General features: G+C 43.6%; 14 non-coding genes across 14 annotated transcripts; all 14 read right to left on the reverse strand.

Moving 5' to 3' along the window:
• Positions 1-3301: 3301 nt before the first annotated feature.
• Positions 3302-3374, reverse strand: TRNAR-UCG (transfer RNA arginine (anticodon UCG)). The gene has a single exon. It is a non-coding gene; the product is annotated as a tRNA-Arg (tRNA).
• Positions 3375-3639: 265 nt separating this feature from the next.
• On the reverse strand, positions 3640-3712 carry TRNAR-UCG (transfer RNA arginine (anticodon UCG)). The gene has a single exon. It is a non-coding gene; the product is annotated as a tRNA-Arg (tRNA).
• Positions 3713-4994: 1282 nt separating this feature from the next.
• TRNAR-UCG (transfer RNA arginine (anticodon UCG)) lies at positions 4995-5067 on the reverse strand. The gene has a single exon. It is a non-coding gene; the product is annotated as a tRNA-Arg (tRNA).
• A 943-nt stretch (positions 5068-6010) lies between these two features.
• Positions 6011-6083, reverse strand: TRNAR-UCG (transfer RNA arginine (anticodon UCG)). The gene has a single exon. It is a non-coding gene; the product is annotated as a tRNA-Arg (tRNA).
• Positions 6084-7029: 946 nt separating this feature from the next.
• TRNAR-UCG (transfer RNA arginine (anticodon UCG)) lies at positions 7030-7102 on the reverse strand. The gene has a single exon. It is a non-coding gene; the product is annotated as a tRNA-Arg (tRNA).
• Positions 7103-8726: 1624 nt separating this feature from the next.
• Positions 8727-8799, reverse strand: TRNAR-UCG (transfer RNA arginine (anticodon UCG)). Its single transcript has one exon. It is a non-coding gene; the product is annotated as a tRNA-Arg (tRNA).
• Positions 8800-8898: 99 nt separating this feature from the next.
• Positions 8899-8971, reverse strand: TRNAR-UCG (transfer RNA arginine (anticodon UCG)). The gene has a single exon. It is a non-coding gene; the product is annotated as a tRNA-Arg (tRNA).
• Positions 8972-9235: 264 nt separating this feature from the next.
• Positions 9236-9308, reverse strand: TRNAR-UCG (transfer RNA arginine (anticodon UCG)). The gene has a single exon. It is a non-coding gene; the product is annotated as a tRNA-Arg (tRNA).
• Positions 9309-10764: 1456 nt separating this feature from the next.
• TRNAR-UCG (transfer RNA arginine (anticodon UCG)) lies at positions 10765-10837 on the reverse strand. Its single transcript has one exon. It is a non-coding gene; the product is annotated as a tRNA-Arg (tRNA).
• Positions 10838-11099: 262 nt separating this feature from the next.
• Positions 11100-11172, reverse strand: TRNAR-UCG (transfer RNA arginine (anticodon UCG)). The gene has a single exon. It is a non-coding gene; the product is annotated as a tRNA-Arg (tRNA).
• A 436-nt stretch (positions 11173-11608) lies between these two features.
• Positions 11609-11681, reverse strand: TRNAR-UCG (transfer RNA arginine (anticodon UCG)). The gene has a single exon. It is a non-coding gene; the product is annotated as a tRNA-Arg (tRNA).
• Positions 11682-12625: 944 nt separating this feature from the next.
• On the reverse strand, positions 12626-12698 carry TRNAR-UCG (transfer RNA arginine (anticodon UCG)). The gene has a single exon. It is a non-coding gene; the product is annotated as a tRNA-Arg (tRNA).
• A 264-nt stretch (positions 12699-12962) lies between these two features.
• On the reverse strand, positions 12963-13035 carry TRNAR-UCG (transfer RNA arginine (anticodon UCG)). The gene has a single exon. It is a non-coding gene; the product is annotated as a tRNA-Arg (tRNA).
• Positions 13036-13642: 607 nt separating this feature from the next.
• Positions 13643-13715, reverse strand: TRNAR-UCG (transfer RNA arginine (anticodon UCG)). Its single transcript has one exon. It is a non-coding gene; the product is annotated as a tRNA-Arg (tRNA).
• Positions 13716-14007: the final 292 nt, after the last annotated feature.

Consider the following 14007-nt stretch of genomic DNA (forward strand, 5'->3'; position numbering starts at 1 on the left):
ACTTTACAGTCGAACTCATGGTAGCATTCTAACATATTTCGTGCAATATGAATGTTCCTCATAACTGTTCTGCCTTTTATGCCACAAGTCTGATGTGGTCTGGCTATTTCTGTAATCACTGTTTGGATTCGCCTGGCCAAAACACCCATGAATATTTTGTAGTCAACATTCGCTAGGGTTATGGGTCTGTAGGATGTGACGGACAGCTGTTTCCTGGGATTTTCAGTTTTTGGGATTAACACGATGTGTGTTCTCCGAAAAGATATTGGTAACTCTTTCCTTTCGTATGCCTCATCTAACACATTCCACAAAGCTTCTGCCACAAGATTTTTAAATTTCTTATAGAATGCTACACCTAATCCATCTGGACCGGGTGTTTTACCGTTTTCATTTTTTCAATGGTGATTTCGATTTCTCTGACCGAGATGGGTGCTTCTAATCTCGCTTTTACGTCATCCTCAAGCTTCGGCATAAGTGACAAAAAACGCCGACTATACGTAATCGTGTTCGCTCTGACGCCTGCCAACAGCTCTTGGAAATATTCTACAAACGCGTGCTCAATCTTGGTTTTATCTGTGGTGACTTCATTTTTGTATTCCATCGCCCTTATCTCGTTTCTTGTCACGTAGCTCTTTTCATCTGTGACGGCACGTTTTGTGGGAACCTCGCCACACCATAATCTTTCTGCGCGTGCGCGTACCACCGCTCCTCTGTACCTTTCCGTATCTACGGCTTCTAATTCTTGTTTCACTCTTCTTATTTCTTTACTGCGCACTCCTGGTTCCGCACATTCTTGACATAACAAAAAATCTAGCTCGCATTGCAGTTGTCTTTCTTTTTTCAGGTTAGTGCGTTTTATTGAAACTGACCTTCCAATTGCTTCTATTTTTACTTTTTCCTTGAAGCACTCCCATGTGTATATTGAACTACTTGCGTTACCTTTCGCCACTTCTTTTAATTCCTTTTCAGCGTTTTCTGCAAACTTCTCATCCTCAAGTAGCTTTTCATTTAACTTCCAGAGTGCCCAATTGAATTTGGGCTTTTCTTTTTTATTAATGGTGAACATTACTAGACTATGGTCACTAAATGAAACATTCTTCACTGCGTAGCCCTGGCACATAGGAAGCAGGGATGTAGACACGTATGCTCTGTTAAGCCTAGCTTGACTGTTGAGCTGGTAATGCGTATAGTGGGTACCCTGCGCCAGTACATATCCCACGTCTTCCAAGTTTCGCTCACGGGCCGTTGAATCCAATACCAAGTCAGTATAGCCACGTACAAGGATTTTACATGCCCTGTCTTCGGCATTACACACACAGTTGAAATCGCCTAGAAATATAACTGCCTTCTCGCATGATAGATACGTATCAAGACTTTCAAAGAATATTTTGCTATCTTGTTGTCTATTTGGCCATACACGCACACAACGTGCCAACTAATGCCGGAAAGAAGAAAATCACATGATATTAGTCGCCCTTCATTATCACTGTGTACACTTTTTTCGACAATGCCAATTGTGTTCCTTATAAAGAGAAGGCATCCGCCTGAAGTACCTACAGAATGACTCACACATATACTGTATCTGGAGCGGAAGTTCAAAAATATGGTGTCTATCTGCTCTTCAGATTCAATTTTTGTTTCCTGCACAGCGGCGATATCAACGTCATTTTCAAGAAACAAACGACGTAACTGATACTGCCGCCTCTTCGACCGTAAACCTCTAACGTTAAAAGTTGCGACGCGTAAGGCTGATTCTATATTGAAAGCCATGATTTTTGTTTGAGGGGGGGGGGAGTACAAAACACGGTGTTTACTTTAGGTGAGCGTTTCTAAAAACGGCTATAGTTTTACTGAAAATTTTGCGGCAATCGGTGCAATTTTTACAGATGCATGGTGTGTATAAACTCCACTCATTTACGGGTTACTTTCTATCCGGAAAAAAGCACAAAAACTCAACTCCCACGAAGCTTTTGCGAAGGCTGTTTGGCCTCCGCACGTGGATTAGAATGCAAGTTAGGCCGTGGCTTTAACGTTGATCACCTCATTCCTGTGGTTTTTGCTGGTGGTGCTTCTCGACCAACGTCTCCGGTGGTAGTGAAGTGTTCACCAACAATGCCTCTTAGTCGCTTTCCAGCTAGTCCACTGCCTGCGCTGTCGCTGATTTCCATGTCGTCTTGCAGTGCGTCTACGTCGCAGGGAGCCTTCACAGTCGGCAGGCGCTGTTCTGGCTTGTCTGTCGTTATCGGTTTCTCTGGCTCTGGTTCGGATGCCTTGTTTTTGACCATTTCATTGTACATCCTACTAGGCCTGCTCAGTTTCACCAATTCTGGGGTCACCTGTTCCTTCCCCGCAGTCACGTTCGCTGCCTCTTCAGCTTCATGCTCGTCCATTAACAGCTCTGCGTGGTCGTTGCCACTCAGAGGTCCGGTGACGCTGGCATAAGACAACGTGCAGTCGTTCTCCTCGTGGCCAAATCTTCGGCAGGCACCACAGCGTGGCACACGGCAATCTCGCCGTATGTGCCCCTTCACTCGACAGCGTAAGCACACTGACACTCTCCCCGGAACAACCACCAAAGCTTGCTCACCGCATACGTTCACTTGGTGAGGCAGGTCTTCAATTTGACGTCCACTTTCAACCAAAGTGTCACAATACGGGTAGTGAAGCCTTTCTCACTGATGCCGTTTACACGCCACCGCTCTCTGCTGACGTCAACCACTTGGCCGTATGGCTCAAAAGCGCGTCGCACATCCTCATCGAGAACATTGTGCAGCAGCCAGTGCACTTTCATACGCACATCCTGGTTTGCCGGATCAATGACAAGACAGCGACAGTTTTTTCCTTGATATCGCCTTGCGATAGAATCGTCTTGACAGCGTCCATGTTCTTGAACGTTACCGCCCACACGTGGCTCCTCCTATACGCCCCCAAAGCAACCACTTCGGGGAGCAGTCGCAGGCTGGCCAAAGTGTCACGGAAATCTTCCACTCGATAAGGTCGGGCTCGTACGTCAGCGTGAAAAAAAACCGTATTTAAAACAATATGTCCTGTAGGAAGGGTTGGCAACACAACATCATAATCCTTGACGTCATCAAAAGACCTGTTTTCGCGGGTCAAACGGGCCGCTGATGCCGCTCCACTGGAGCTTTCCATCACACGTCCGTTCGCTTGGGCGTCCGGAAGTGGAAATTTGGCCACGCGGACAATTTTGTTTGTTTGTGAGAAATAAATGTAACAGAGAAGGTACAGCATGCTTTAACGCATTTACCACCATGAATAAAAAATAACGAGGAAAAAAAACTGTCCGCGACAGGTCTCGAACCTGCGATCTTCAGATCCGAAGTCAGACGCCTTATCCATTAGGCCACGCGGACACTTTCTTTCATTAGAGCGATGAGAAAATAACAGAGAAGGTGATGCATGCTTCAACTCATTCATCAACGGGAAAAAAATAACGAGGAAAGAAAAACCGTCCGCCACATCACTTGATCCTGCATTCTTCTGATCCGAAGTCAGACGCCTTATCGATTAGGCCATGCGGACAATTTTACTTTATTAGAGCGAAATGAAATGTAACATAGAAGGTGCAGCATGCTTTAACTCATTCACCACAGGGAAGAAAATAACGAGGAAAAAAACCGTCCGCGACAGGACTCGAACCTGCAATCTTCTGATCCGAAATCAGACGCCTTATCCATTAGGCCACGCGGACACTTCGTCTTTATTAGAGCGAAATGAACTGTAACAGAGAAGGTGCAGCATGCGTTAACTCATTCACCAACGAGAACAAAATAACGAGAAAAAGAAGCCGTCCGTGACAGGCCTCAAACCTGCAATCTTCTGATCCGAAGTCAGACGCCTTATTCATTAGGCCACGCGGACAATTTTTTATTAGAGCAAAATGAAATGTAACAGAGAAGGTGCAGTATGCTTTAACTCATTCACCAACGGGAGAAAAATAACAAGGAAAAATAACCGTCGGTGACAGGACTCGAACATGCAATCGTCTGAACCGAAGTCAGGCGCCTTATTCATGAGGCCACCCAGACATTTTCGTTTGTTTGTGAGAAATAAATGTAACATTGAAGGTACAACATGCTTTAACGCATTCACCACCGTGAATAAAAAATAACGAGGAAAAAAAAGCGTCCGCGACAGGACTCAAACCTGCAATCTTCTGATCCGAAGTCAGACGCCTTATTCATTAGGTCACGCGGACAATTTTTTTATTAGAGCAAAATGAAATGTAACAGAGAAGGTGCAGTATGCTTTAACTCATTCACCACCGGGAAACAATAAGGAGAAAAAAAAAAGCCGTGCCCGACAGGACTCGGACCTGCAATCTTCTTATCCGAAGTCAGACGCCTTATCCATTAGGCCACACGGACAATTTTTCTGTATTAGAGCGAAATGAAATGTAACATAGAAGGTGCAGCATGCTTTAACTCATTCACCAACGGGATGAAAATAACGAGGGAAAAAAACCGTCCGCGACGGGAGTCGAACATGCAATCTTCTGATCCGAAGTCAGGCGCCTTATCCATTAGGCCACGCGGACACTTCGTCTTTATTAGAGCGAAATGAACTGTAACAGAGAAGGTGCAGCATGCGTTAACTCATTCACCAACGAGAAAAGATAACGAGGAAAAAGAAGCCGTCCGCGACAGGCCTCAAACCTGCAATCTTCTGATCCGAAGTCAGACGCCTTATTCATTAGGCCACGCGGACACTTTCTTTTATTAGAGCAATTTGAAATGCAACAGAGAAGGTGCAGCATGCGTTTACTCATTCACCACCGGGAGAAAAATAACAAGGAAAAATAACCGTCGGTGACAGGACTCGAACATGCAATCGTCTGAACCGAAGTCAGACGCCTTATTCATGAGTCCACCCAGACACTTTCGTTTGTTTGTGAGAAATAAATGTAACATTGAAGGTACAACATGCTTTAACGCATTCACCACCGTGAATAAAAAATAACGAGGAAAAAAAAGCGTCCGCGACAGGACTCAAACCTGCAATCTTCTGATCCGAAGTCAGACGCCTTATTCATTAGGCCACGCGGACACTTTCTTTTATTAGAGCAATTTGAAATGCAACAGAGAAGGTGCAGCATGCGTTTACTCATTCACCACCGGGAGAAAAATAAAGAGGGAAAAAAACCGTCCGCCACATAACTTGAACCTGCAATATTCTGATCAGAAGTCAAACGCCTTATCCATTAGGCCACGCGGACGCTTTCTTTTGTTAGAGCGAATTGAAATGTAACAGAGAATGTGCAGCATGCTTTAACTCATTCACCAACGGGAAAAAAATAACGAGGAAAAAAAAACCGTCCACCACATGACTTGATCCTGCAATCTTCTGATCTGAAGTTTGACGTCTTATCGATTCGGCCACGCGTACAATTTTACGTTATTAGAGCAAAATGAAATGTAACAGAGAAGGTGCAGTTCTTTAATTCATTCACCACCGAGAAACAATAAGGAGGAAAAAAAAAGCCGTGCCCGACAGGACTCTGACCTGCAATCTTCTGATCTGAAATCAGACGCCTTCTCCATTAGGCCACATGGACAATTTTTCTGTATTAGAGCGAAATGAAATGTAACATAGAAGGTGCAGCACGCTTTAACTCATTCACCACCGGGATCAAAAATAACGAGGGAAAAAAACCGTCCGCGACGGGAGTCGAACATGCAATCTTCTGATCCGAAGTCAGACGCCTTGTTCATTAGGCCATGCCGACACTTTCTTTTATTAGAGCAATTTGAAATGCAACAGAGAAGGTGCAGCATGCTTTTACTCATCCACCACCGGGAGAAAAATAACAAGGAAAAATAACCGTCAGTGACAGGAGCCGAATATGCAATCTTCTCATCCGAAGACAGACGCCTTATACATTAGGCCACGCGGACACTTTCTTGTATTAGAGCAATTTGAAATGTAACATAGAAGGTGCAGCATGCTTCCACTCATTCACCACCGGGAAGAAAATAACGAGGAAAAAAACCGTCCGTGACAGGACTCGAACCTGCAATCTTCTGATCCGAAGTCAGACGCCTTATCCATTAGGCCACGCAGACAATTTTACTTTATTAGAGCGAAATGAAATGTAACAAAGAAGGTGCAGCATGCTTTAACTCATTCAGCAACGGGAAGAAAATAACGAGAAAAGAAAAACCGTCCGCCACATAACTCGAACTTGCAAAATTCTGATCAGAAGTCAAACGCCTTATACATTAGGCCACGCGGACACTTTCTTTTGTTAGAGCGAATTGAAATGTAATAGAGAAGGTGCAGCATGCTTTAACTCATTCACGAACGGGAAAAAAATAACGAGGAAAAAAAAACCGTCCACCACATGACTTGATCCTGCAATCTTCTGATCTGAAGTTAGACGTCTTATCGATTCGGCCACGCGGACAATTTTACGTTATTAGAGCGAAATGAAATGTAACATAGAAGGTGCAGCATGCTTTACCTCATTCACCACCGGGAGAAAAATAACAAGGCAAAATAACCGTCGGTGATAGGACTCGAACTGCAATCTTCTCATCCGAAGACAGACGCCTTATCCATTAGGCCACGCGGACACTTTCTTTTATTAGAGCAATTTGAAATGCAACAGAGAAGGTGCAGCATGCTTTAACTCATTCACCAACGGGAAAAAAATAACGAGGAAAAAAACCATCCGCCACATGACTTGATCCTGCATTCTTCTGATCCGAAATCAGACGCCTTATCCATTAGGCCACGCGGACACTTTGTCTTTAATAGAGCGAAATGAAATGTAACATGAAAGGTGCAGCATGCGTTCACTCATTCACCAACGGAAAAAAAATAACGAGGAAAAAAAACTGTCCGCCACAGGACACGACTCTGCAATCGTCTGAACCGAAGTCAGACGCCTTATCTATGAGGCCACCCAAAACCTTTCGTTTGTTTGTCAGAAATAAATGTAACAGAGAAGGTACAACATGCTTTAACGCATTCACCACCGTGAATAAAAAATAACAAGGAAAAAAAAAGCGTCCGCGAAAGGACTCGAACCTGCAATCTTCTGATCCGAAGTCAGGCGCCTTATCCATTAGGCCACACGGACACTTTCTTTTGTTAGAGCAAATTGAAATGTAACAGAGAAGGTGCAGCATGCTTTAACTCATTCAGCAACGGAAGAAAATAACGAGGAAAGAAAAACCGTCCGCCACATAACTCGAACCTGCAATATTCTGATCAGAAGTCAAACGCCTTATCCATTAGGCCACGCGGACAATTTTACTTTATTAGAGCGAAATGAAATGTAACATAGAAGGTGCAGCATGCTTTAACTCATTCAGCAACGGGAAGAAAATAACGAGGAGAAAAGCTGTTTACCACATGACTTGATTCTGCAATCTTCTGATCTGAAGTTAGACGCCTTATCGATTAGGCCACGTGGACAATTTCTTGTATTAGAGCAATAAGAAATGTAACAGAGAAGGTGCGGCATGGTTTAACTCATTCACCAACGAGAAAAAAATAACGAGGAAAAAGAAGCCGTCCGCGACAGGCCTCAAACCTGATTTCTTCTGATCCGAAGTCAGACGCCTTATCCATTTGGCCACGCGGACACTTCTCTTTATTAGAGCGAAATGAAATGTAACAGAGAAAGTTCAGTATGCTTTGACTCATTCACCACCGGGAAACAATAACGAGAAAAAAAAGCCGTCCTCGACAGGACTCGAACCTGCAATCATCTCATCCGAAGTCAGACGCCTTATCCATTAGGCAACGCGGACAATTTTTCTGTATTACAGCGAAATGAAATGTAACATAGAAGGTGCAGCATGCTTTAAATTATTCACCACCGGGAAGAAAATAACGAGGAAAAAAAAACCGTCCGTGAGAGGACTCTAACCTGCAATATTCTGATCCGAAGTCAGACGCCTTATCCATTAGGCCACGCGGACACTTTCGTTTGTTAGTGAAAAAGTAAAGTACCAGAGAAGGTAGAGCATGCCTTAACCCATTCACCACCGGGAATAAAAAAACGAGGAAAAAAAAACCGTCCACCAAAGGACACGAATCTGCAATCGTCTGAACCGAAGTCAGACGCATTATCCATGAGGCCACGCGGACACTCTTGTTTGTTTGTGAGAAATAAATGTAACAGAGAAGGTACAGCATGCTTTAACGCACTCACCACCGGGAATAAAAAATAACGAGGAAAAGAGAACCGTCTGCGACCGGACACGAACCTGTATTCTTCTGATCCAAAGTCAGACGCCTTATTCATTAGGCCACCCAGACACTTTCGTTTGTTTTTGAGAAATAAATGTAACAGAGAAGGTACAACATGCTTTAACGCATTCACCACCGTGAATAAAAAATAACGAGGAAAAAAAAAGCGTCCGCGCCAGGACTCGAACCTGCAATCTTCTGATCCGAAGTCAGGCGCCTTATCCTTTAGGCAACGCGGACACTTTCTTTTATTTGAGCGAATTGAAATGTAACAGAGAAGGTGCAGCATGCTTTAACTCATTCAGCAACGGGAAAAAATAACGAGGAAAAAAAACCGTCCACCACATGACTTGATCCTGCAATCTTCTGATCTGAAGTTAGACGTCTTATCGATTAGGCCACGCGGACAATTTTACGTTATTAGAGCGAAATGAAATGTAACATAGAAGGTGCAGCATGCTTTAACTCATTCACCACAGGGAAGAAAATAACGAGGAAAAAAAAACCGTCCGCGACAGGACTCGAACCTGCAATCTTCTGATCCGAAGTCAGACGCCTTATTCATTAGGCCACGCGGACAATTTTTTTTATTAGAGCGAAATGAAATGTAACAGAGAAGGTGCAGTATGCTTTAACGCATTCACAACCGTGAATAAAAATTAACGAGGAAAAAAGAACCGTCCGCGACAGGACTTGAACCTGCAATCTTCTGATCCGAAGTCAGACGCCTTATCCATTAGGCCACGCGGACAATTTTACTTTATTAGAGCGAAATGAAATGTCACATAGAAGGTGCAGCATGCTTTAACTCATTCACCACTGGGAAGAAAATAACGAGGAAAAAAAAAACCGTCCGCGACAGGACACGAATCTGATATCGTCTGAACCGAAGTCAGACGCCTTATCCATAAGGCGACGCGGACACTTTTTTGTTTTTGAGAAATAAATGTAACAGAGAAGGTATGCTTTAACGCATTCACCACCGTGAATAAAAATTAACGAGGAGAAAAAAAACCGTCCGCGACAGGACTCGAACCTGCAATCTTCTGATCCGAAGTCAGACGCCTTATCCATTAGGCCACGCGGACAATTTTACTTTATTAGAGCGAAATAAAATGTAACATAGAAGGTGCAGCATGCTTTAAATCAATCACCACCGCGAAGAAAATAACGAGGAAAAAAAAACCGTCCGCGAGAGGACTCTAACCTGCAATATTCTGATCCGAAGTCAGACGCCTTATCCATTAGGCCACGCGAACACTTTCGTTTGTTAGTGAAAAATTAATATACCAGAGAAGGTAGAGCATGCCTTAACCCATTCACCACCGGGAATAAAAAAACGAGGAAAAAAAAGCGTCCGCGACAGGACTCGAATTTGCTATCTTCTGATCCGAAGTCAGGCGCCTTATCCATTAGGCCACGCGGACAATTTCTTTTATTAGAGCGAATTGAAATGTAACAGAGAAGGTGCAGCATGCTTTAACTCAATCAACAACGGGAAGAAAATAACGAGGAAAGAAAAACCGGCCGCCCCATAACTCGAACCTGCAATATTCTGATCAGAAGTCAAACGCCTTATCCATTAGGCCACGCGGACACTTTCTTTTGTTAGAGCGAATCGAAATGTAACAGAGAATGTGCAGCATGCTTTAACTCATTCACCAACGGGAAAAAAATAACGAGGAAAAAAAAACCGTCCACCACATGACTTGATCCTGCAATCTTCTGATCTGAAGTTAGACGTCTTATCGATTCGGCCACGCGGACAATTTTACGTTATTAGAGCGAAATGAAATGTAACATAGAAGGTGCAGCATGCTTTAACTCATTCACCACAGGGAAGAAAATAACGAGGAAAAAAAAAACCGTCCACGAAAGGACTCGGACCTGCAATCTTCTGATCCGAAGTCAGACGCCTTATCCATTGGGCCACGCAGACACTTCGTCTTTATTAGAGCGAAATGAACTGCAACAGAGAAGGTGCAGTATGCGTTAACTCATTCACCAACGAGAAAAAAATAACGAGGAAAAAGAAGCCGTCCGCGACAGGCCTCAAACCTGCAATCTTCTGATCCGAAGTCAGACGCCTTATTCATTAGGCCACGCGGACACTTTCTTGATTTGCGCAATTTGAAATGTAACAGAGAAGGTGCAGCATGCTTTGACTCATTCACCAACGGGAAAAAAATAACGAGGAAAAAAACCATCCGCCACATGACTTGATCCTGCATTCTTCTGATCCGAAATCAGACGCCTTATTCATTAGGCCACGCGGACACTTTGTCTTTAATAGAGCGAAATGAAATGTAACATAAAAGGTGCAGCATGCTTTAACTCATTCACCAACGGGAAAAAATAACGAGCAAAAAAACCCGTCCACCACATGACTTGATCCTGCAATCTTCTGATCTGAAGTTAGACGTCTTATCGATTAGGCCACGCGGACAATTTTACGTTATTAGAGCAAAATGAAATGTAACATAGAAGGTGCAGCATGCTTTAACTCATTCACCACAGGGAAGAAAATAACGAGAAAAAAAAAACCGTCTGCGACGGGACTCGAACCGGCAACCTTCTGATCCGAAGTCAGACGCCTTATCCATTAGGCCACGCGGACAATTTTACTTTATTAGAGCGAAATAAAATGGAACATAGAAGGTGCAGCATGCTTTAAATCATTCACCACCGCGAAGAAAATAACGAGGAAAAAAAACCGCCCGCGAGAGGACTCTAACCTGCAATATTCGGATCCGAAGTCAGACGCCTTATCCATTAGGCCACGCGGACACTCTCGTTTGTTGTGAAAAATAATGTAACAGAGAAGGTAGAGCATGCCTTAACCCATTCACCACCGGGAATAAAAAAACGAGGAAAAAAAGCGTCCGCGACAGGACTCGAACCTGCAGTCTTCTTATCCGAAGTCAGGCGCCTTATCCATTAGGCCACGCGGACAATTCCTTTTATTGGAGCGAATTGAAATGTAACAGAGAAGGTGCAGCATGCTTTAACTCATTCAGCAACGGGAAGAAAATAACGAGAAAAGAAAAACCGTCCGCCACATAACTCGAACCTGCAATATTCTGATCAGAAGTCAAACGCCTTATCCATTAGGCCACGCGGACACTTTCTTTTGTTAGAGCGAATTGAAAGGTAACATAGAAGGTGCAGCATGCTTTAACTCATTCACCAACGGGAAAAAATAACGAGCAAAAAAACCCGTCCACCACATGACTTGATCCTGCAATCTTCTGATCTGAAGTTAGACGTCTTATCGATTAGGCCACGCGGACAATTTTACGTTATTAGAGCAAAATGAAATGTAACATAGAAGGTGCAGCATGCTTTAACTCATTCACCACAGGGAAGAAAATAACGAGAAAAAAGAAACCGTCTGCGACAGGACTCGAACCGGCAATCTTCTGATCCGAAGTCAGACGCCTTATCCATTAGGCCACGCGGACAATTTTACTTTATTAGAGCGAAAAAAATTGGAACATAGAAGGTGCAGCATGCTTTAAATCATTCACCACCGCGAAGAAAATAACGAGGAAAAAAAAACCGTCCGCGAGAGGACTCTAACCTGCAATATTCGGATCCGAAATCAGACGCCTTATCCATTAGGCCACGCGGACACTCTCGTTTGTTGTGAAAAATAATGTACCAGAGAAGGTAGAGCATGCCTTAACCCATTCACCACCGGGAATAAAAAAACGAGGAAAAAAAGCGTCCGCGACAGGACTCGAACCTGCAGTCTTTTTAGCCGAAGTCAGGCGCCTTATCCAATAGGCCACGCGGACAATTCCTTTTATTGGAGCGAATTGAAATGTAACAGAGAAGGTGCAGCATGCTTTAACTAATTCAGCTACGGGAAGAAAATAACGAGGAAAGAAAAACCGTCCGCCACATAACTCGAACCTGCAATATTCTGATCAGAAGTCAAACGCCTTATCCATTAGGCCACGCGGACACTTTCTTTTGTTAGAGCGAATTGAAAGGTAACATAGAAGATGCAGCATGCTTTAACTCATTCACCAACGGGAAAAAATAACGAGAAAAAAAAAAAACCGTCCACCACATGACTTGATCCTGCAATCTTCTGATCTGAAGTTAGACGTCTTATGGATTAGGCCACGCGGACAATTTTACGTTATTAGAGCAAAATGAAATGTAACATAGAAGGTGCAGCATGCTTTAACTCATTCACCACAGGGAAGAAAATAACGAGAAAAAAAAACCGTCTGCGACAGGACTCGAACCTGCAATCTTCTGATCCGAAGTCAGACGCCTTATTCATTAGGCCACGAGGACATTTTTTTTTATCAGAGCGATAATGAAATGTAACAGAGAAGGTGCAGTATGCTTTAACTCATTTACCACCGGGAAACAATAAGGAAGAAAAAAAAACCGTCCGCGACAGGACTCGAACTTGCAATCTTCTGATCCGAAGTCAGACGCCTTATCCATTAGGCCACGCGGACACTTTCATTTGTTAGTGAGAAATTAAATGTACCAGACAAGGTACAGCATGCTTTAACCCATTCACCGCCGGGAATGAAAAAACCGAGGAAAAAAAAACCTTACGCCACAGGACACGAATCTGCAATCGTCTGAACCGAAGTCAGACGCCTTATCCATAAGGCAACGCGGACACTTTTTTGTTTTTGAGAAATAAATGTAACAGAGAAGGTATGCTTTAACGCATTCACCACCGTGAATAAAAATTAACGAGGAGAAAAAAAAACCGTCTGCGACAGGAGTCGAACCTGCAATCTTCTGATCCGAAGTCAGACGCCTTATCCATTAGGCCACGCGGACAATTTTACTTTATTAGAGCGAAATAAAATGTAACATAGAAGGTGCAGCATGCTTTAAATCATTCACCACCGCGAAGAAAATAACGAGGAAAAAAAAACCGTCCGCGACGGGAGTCGAACATGCAATCTTTTGATCCGAGGTCAGACGCCTTATTCATTAGGCCACGCGGACACTTTCTTTTATTAGAGCAATTTGAAATGCAACAGAGAAGGTGCAGCATGCGTTTACTCATTCACCAACGGGAAAAAAATAACGAGGAAAAAAACCATCCGCCACATGACTTGATCCTGCACTCTTCTGATCCGAAATCAGACGCCTTATTCATTAGGTCACGCGGACACTTTGTCTTTAATAGAGCGAAATTAAATGTAACATAAAAGGTGCAGCATGCGTTCACTCATTCACCAACGGAAAAAAAATAACGAGGAAAAAAAACTGTCCGCCACAGGACACGACTCTGCAATCGTCTGAACCGAAGTCAGACGCCTTATCCATGAGGCCACCCAGACGCTTTCGTTTGTTTGTGAGAAATAAATGTAACAGAGAAGGTACAACATGCTTTAACGCATTCATCACCGTGAATAAAAAATTACGAGGAAAAAAAAAGCGTCCGCGACAGGACTCGAACCTGCAATCTTCTGATCCGAAGTCAGGTGCCTTATCCATTAGGCCACGCGGACACTTCCTTTTGTTAGAGCGAATTGAAATGTAACAGAGAAGGTGCAGCATGCTTTAACTCATTCAGCAACGGGAAGAAAATAACGAGAAAAGAAAAACCGTCCGCCACATAACTCGAACCTGCAATATTCTGATCAGAAGTCAAACGCCTTATCCATTAGGCCACGCGGACACTTTCTTTTGTTAGAGCGAATTGAAAGGTAACATAGAAGGTGCAGCATGCTTTAACTCATTCACCAACGGGAAAAAATAACGAGCAAAAAAACCCGTCCACCACATGACTTGATCCTGCAA

This window comes from Rhipicephalus microplus, chromosome X (assembly GCF_043290135.1).
Source record: "Rhipicephalus microplus isolate Deutch F79 chromosome X, USDA_Rmic, whole genome shotgun sequence".
Classification (NCBI taxonomy): Eukaryota; Metazoa; Arthropoda; class Arachnida; order Ixodida; family Ixodidae; genus Rhipicephalus; species Rhipicephalus microplus.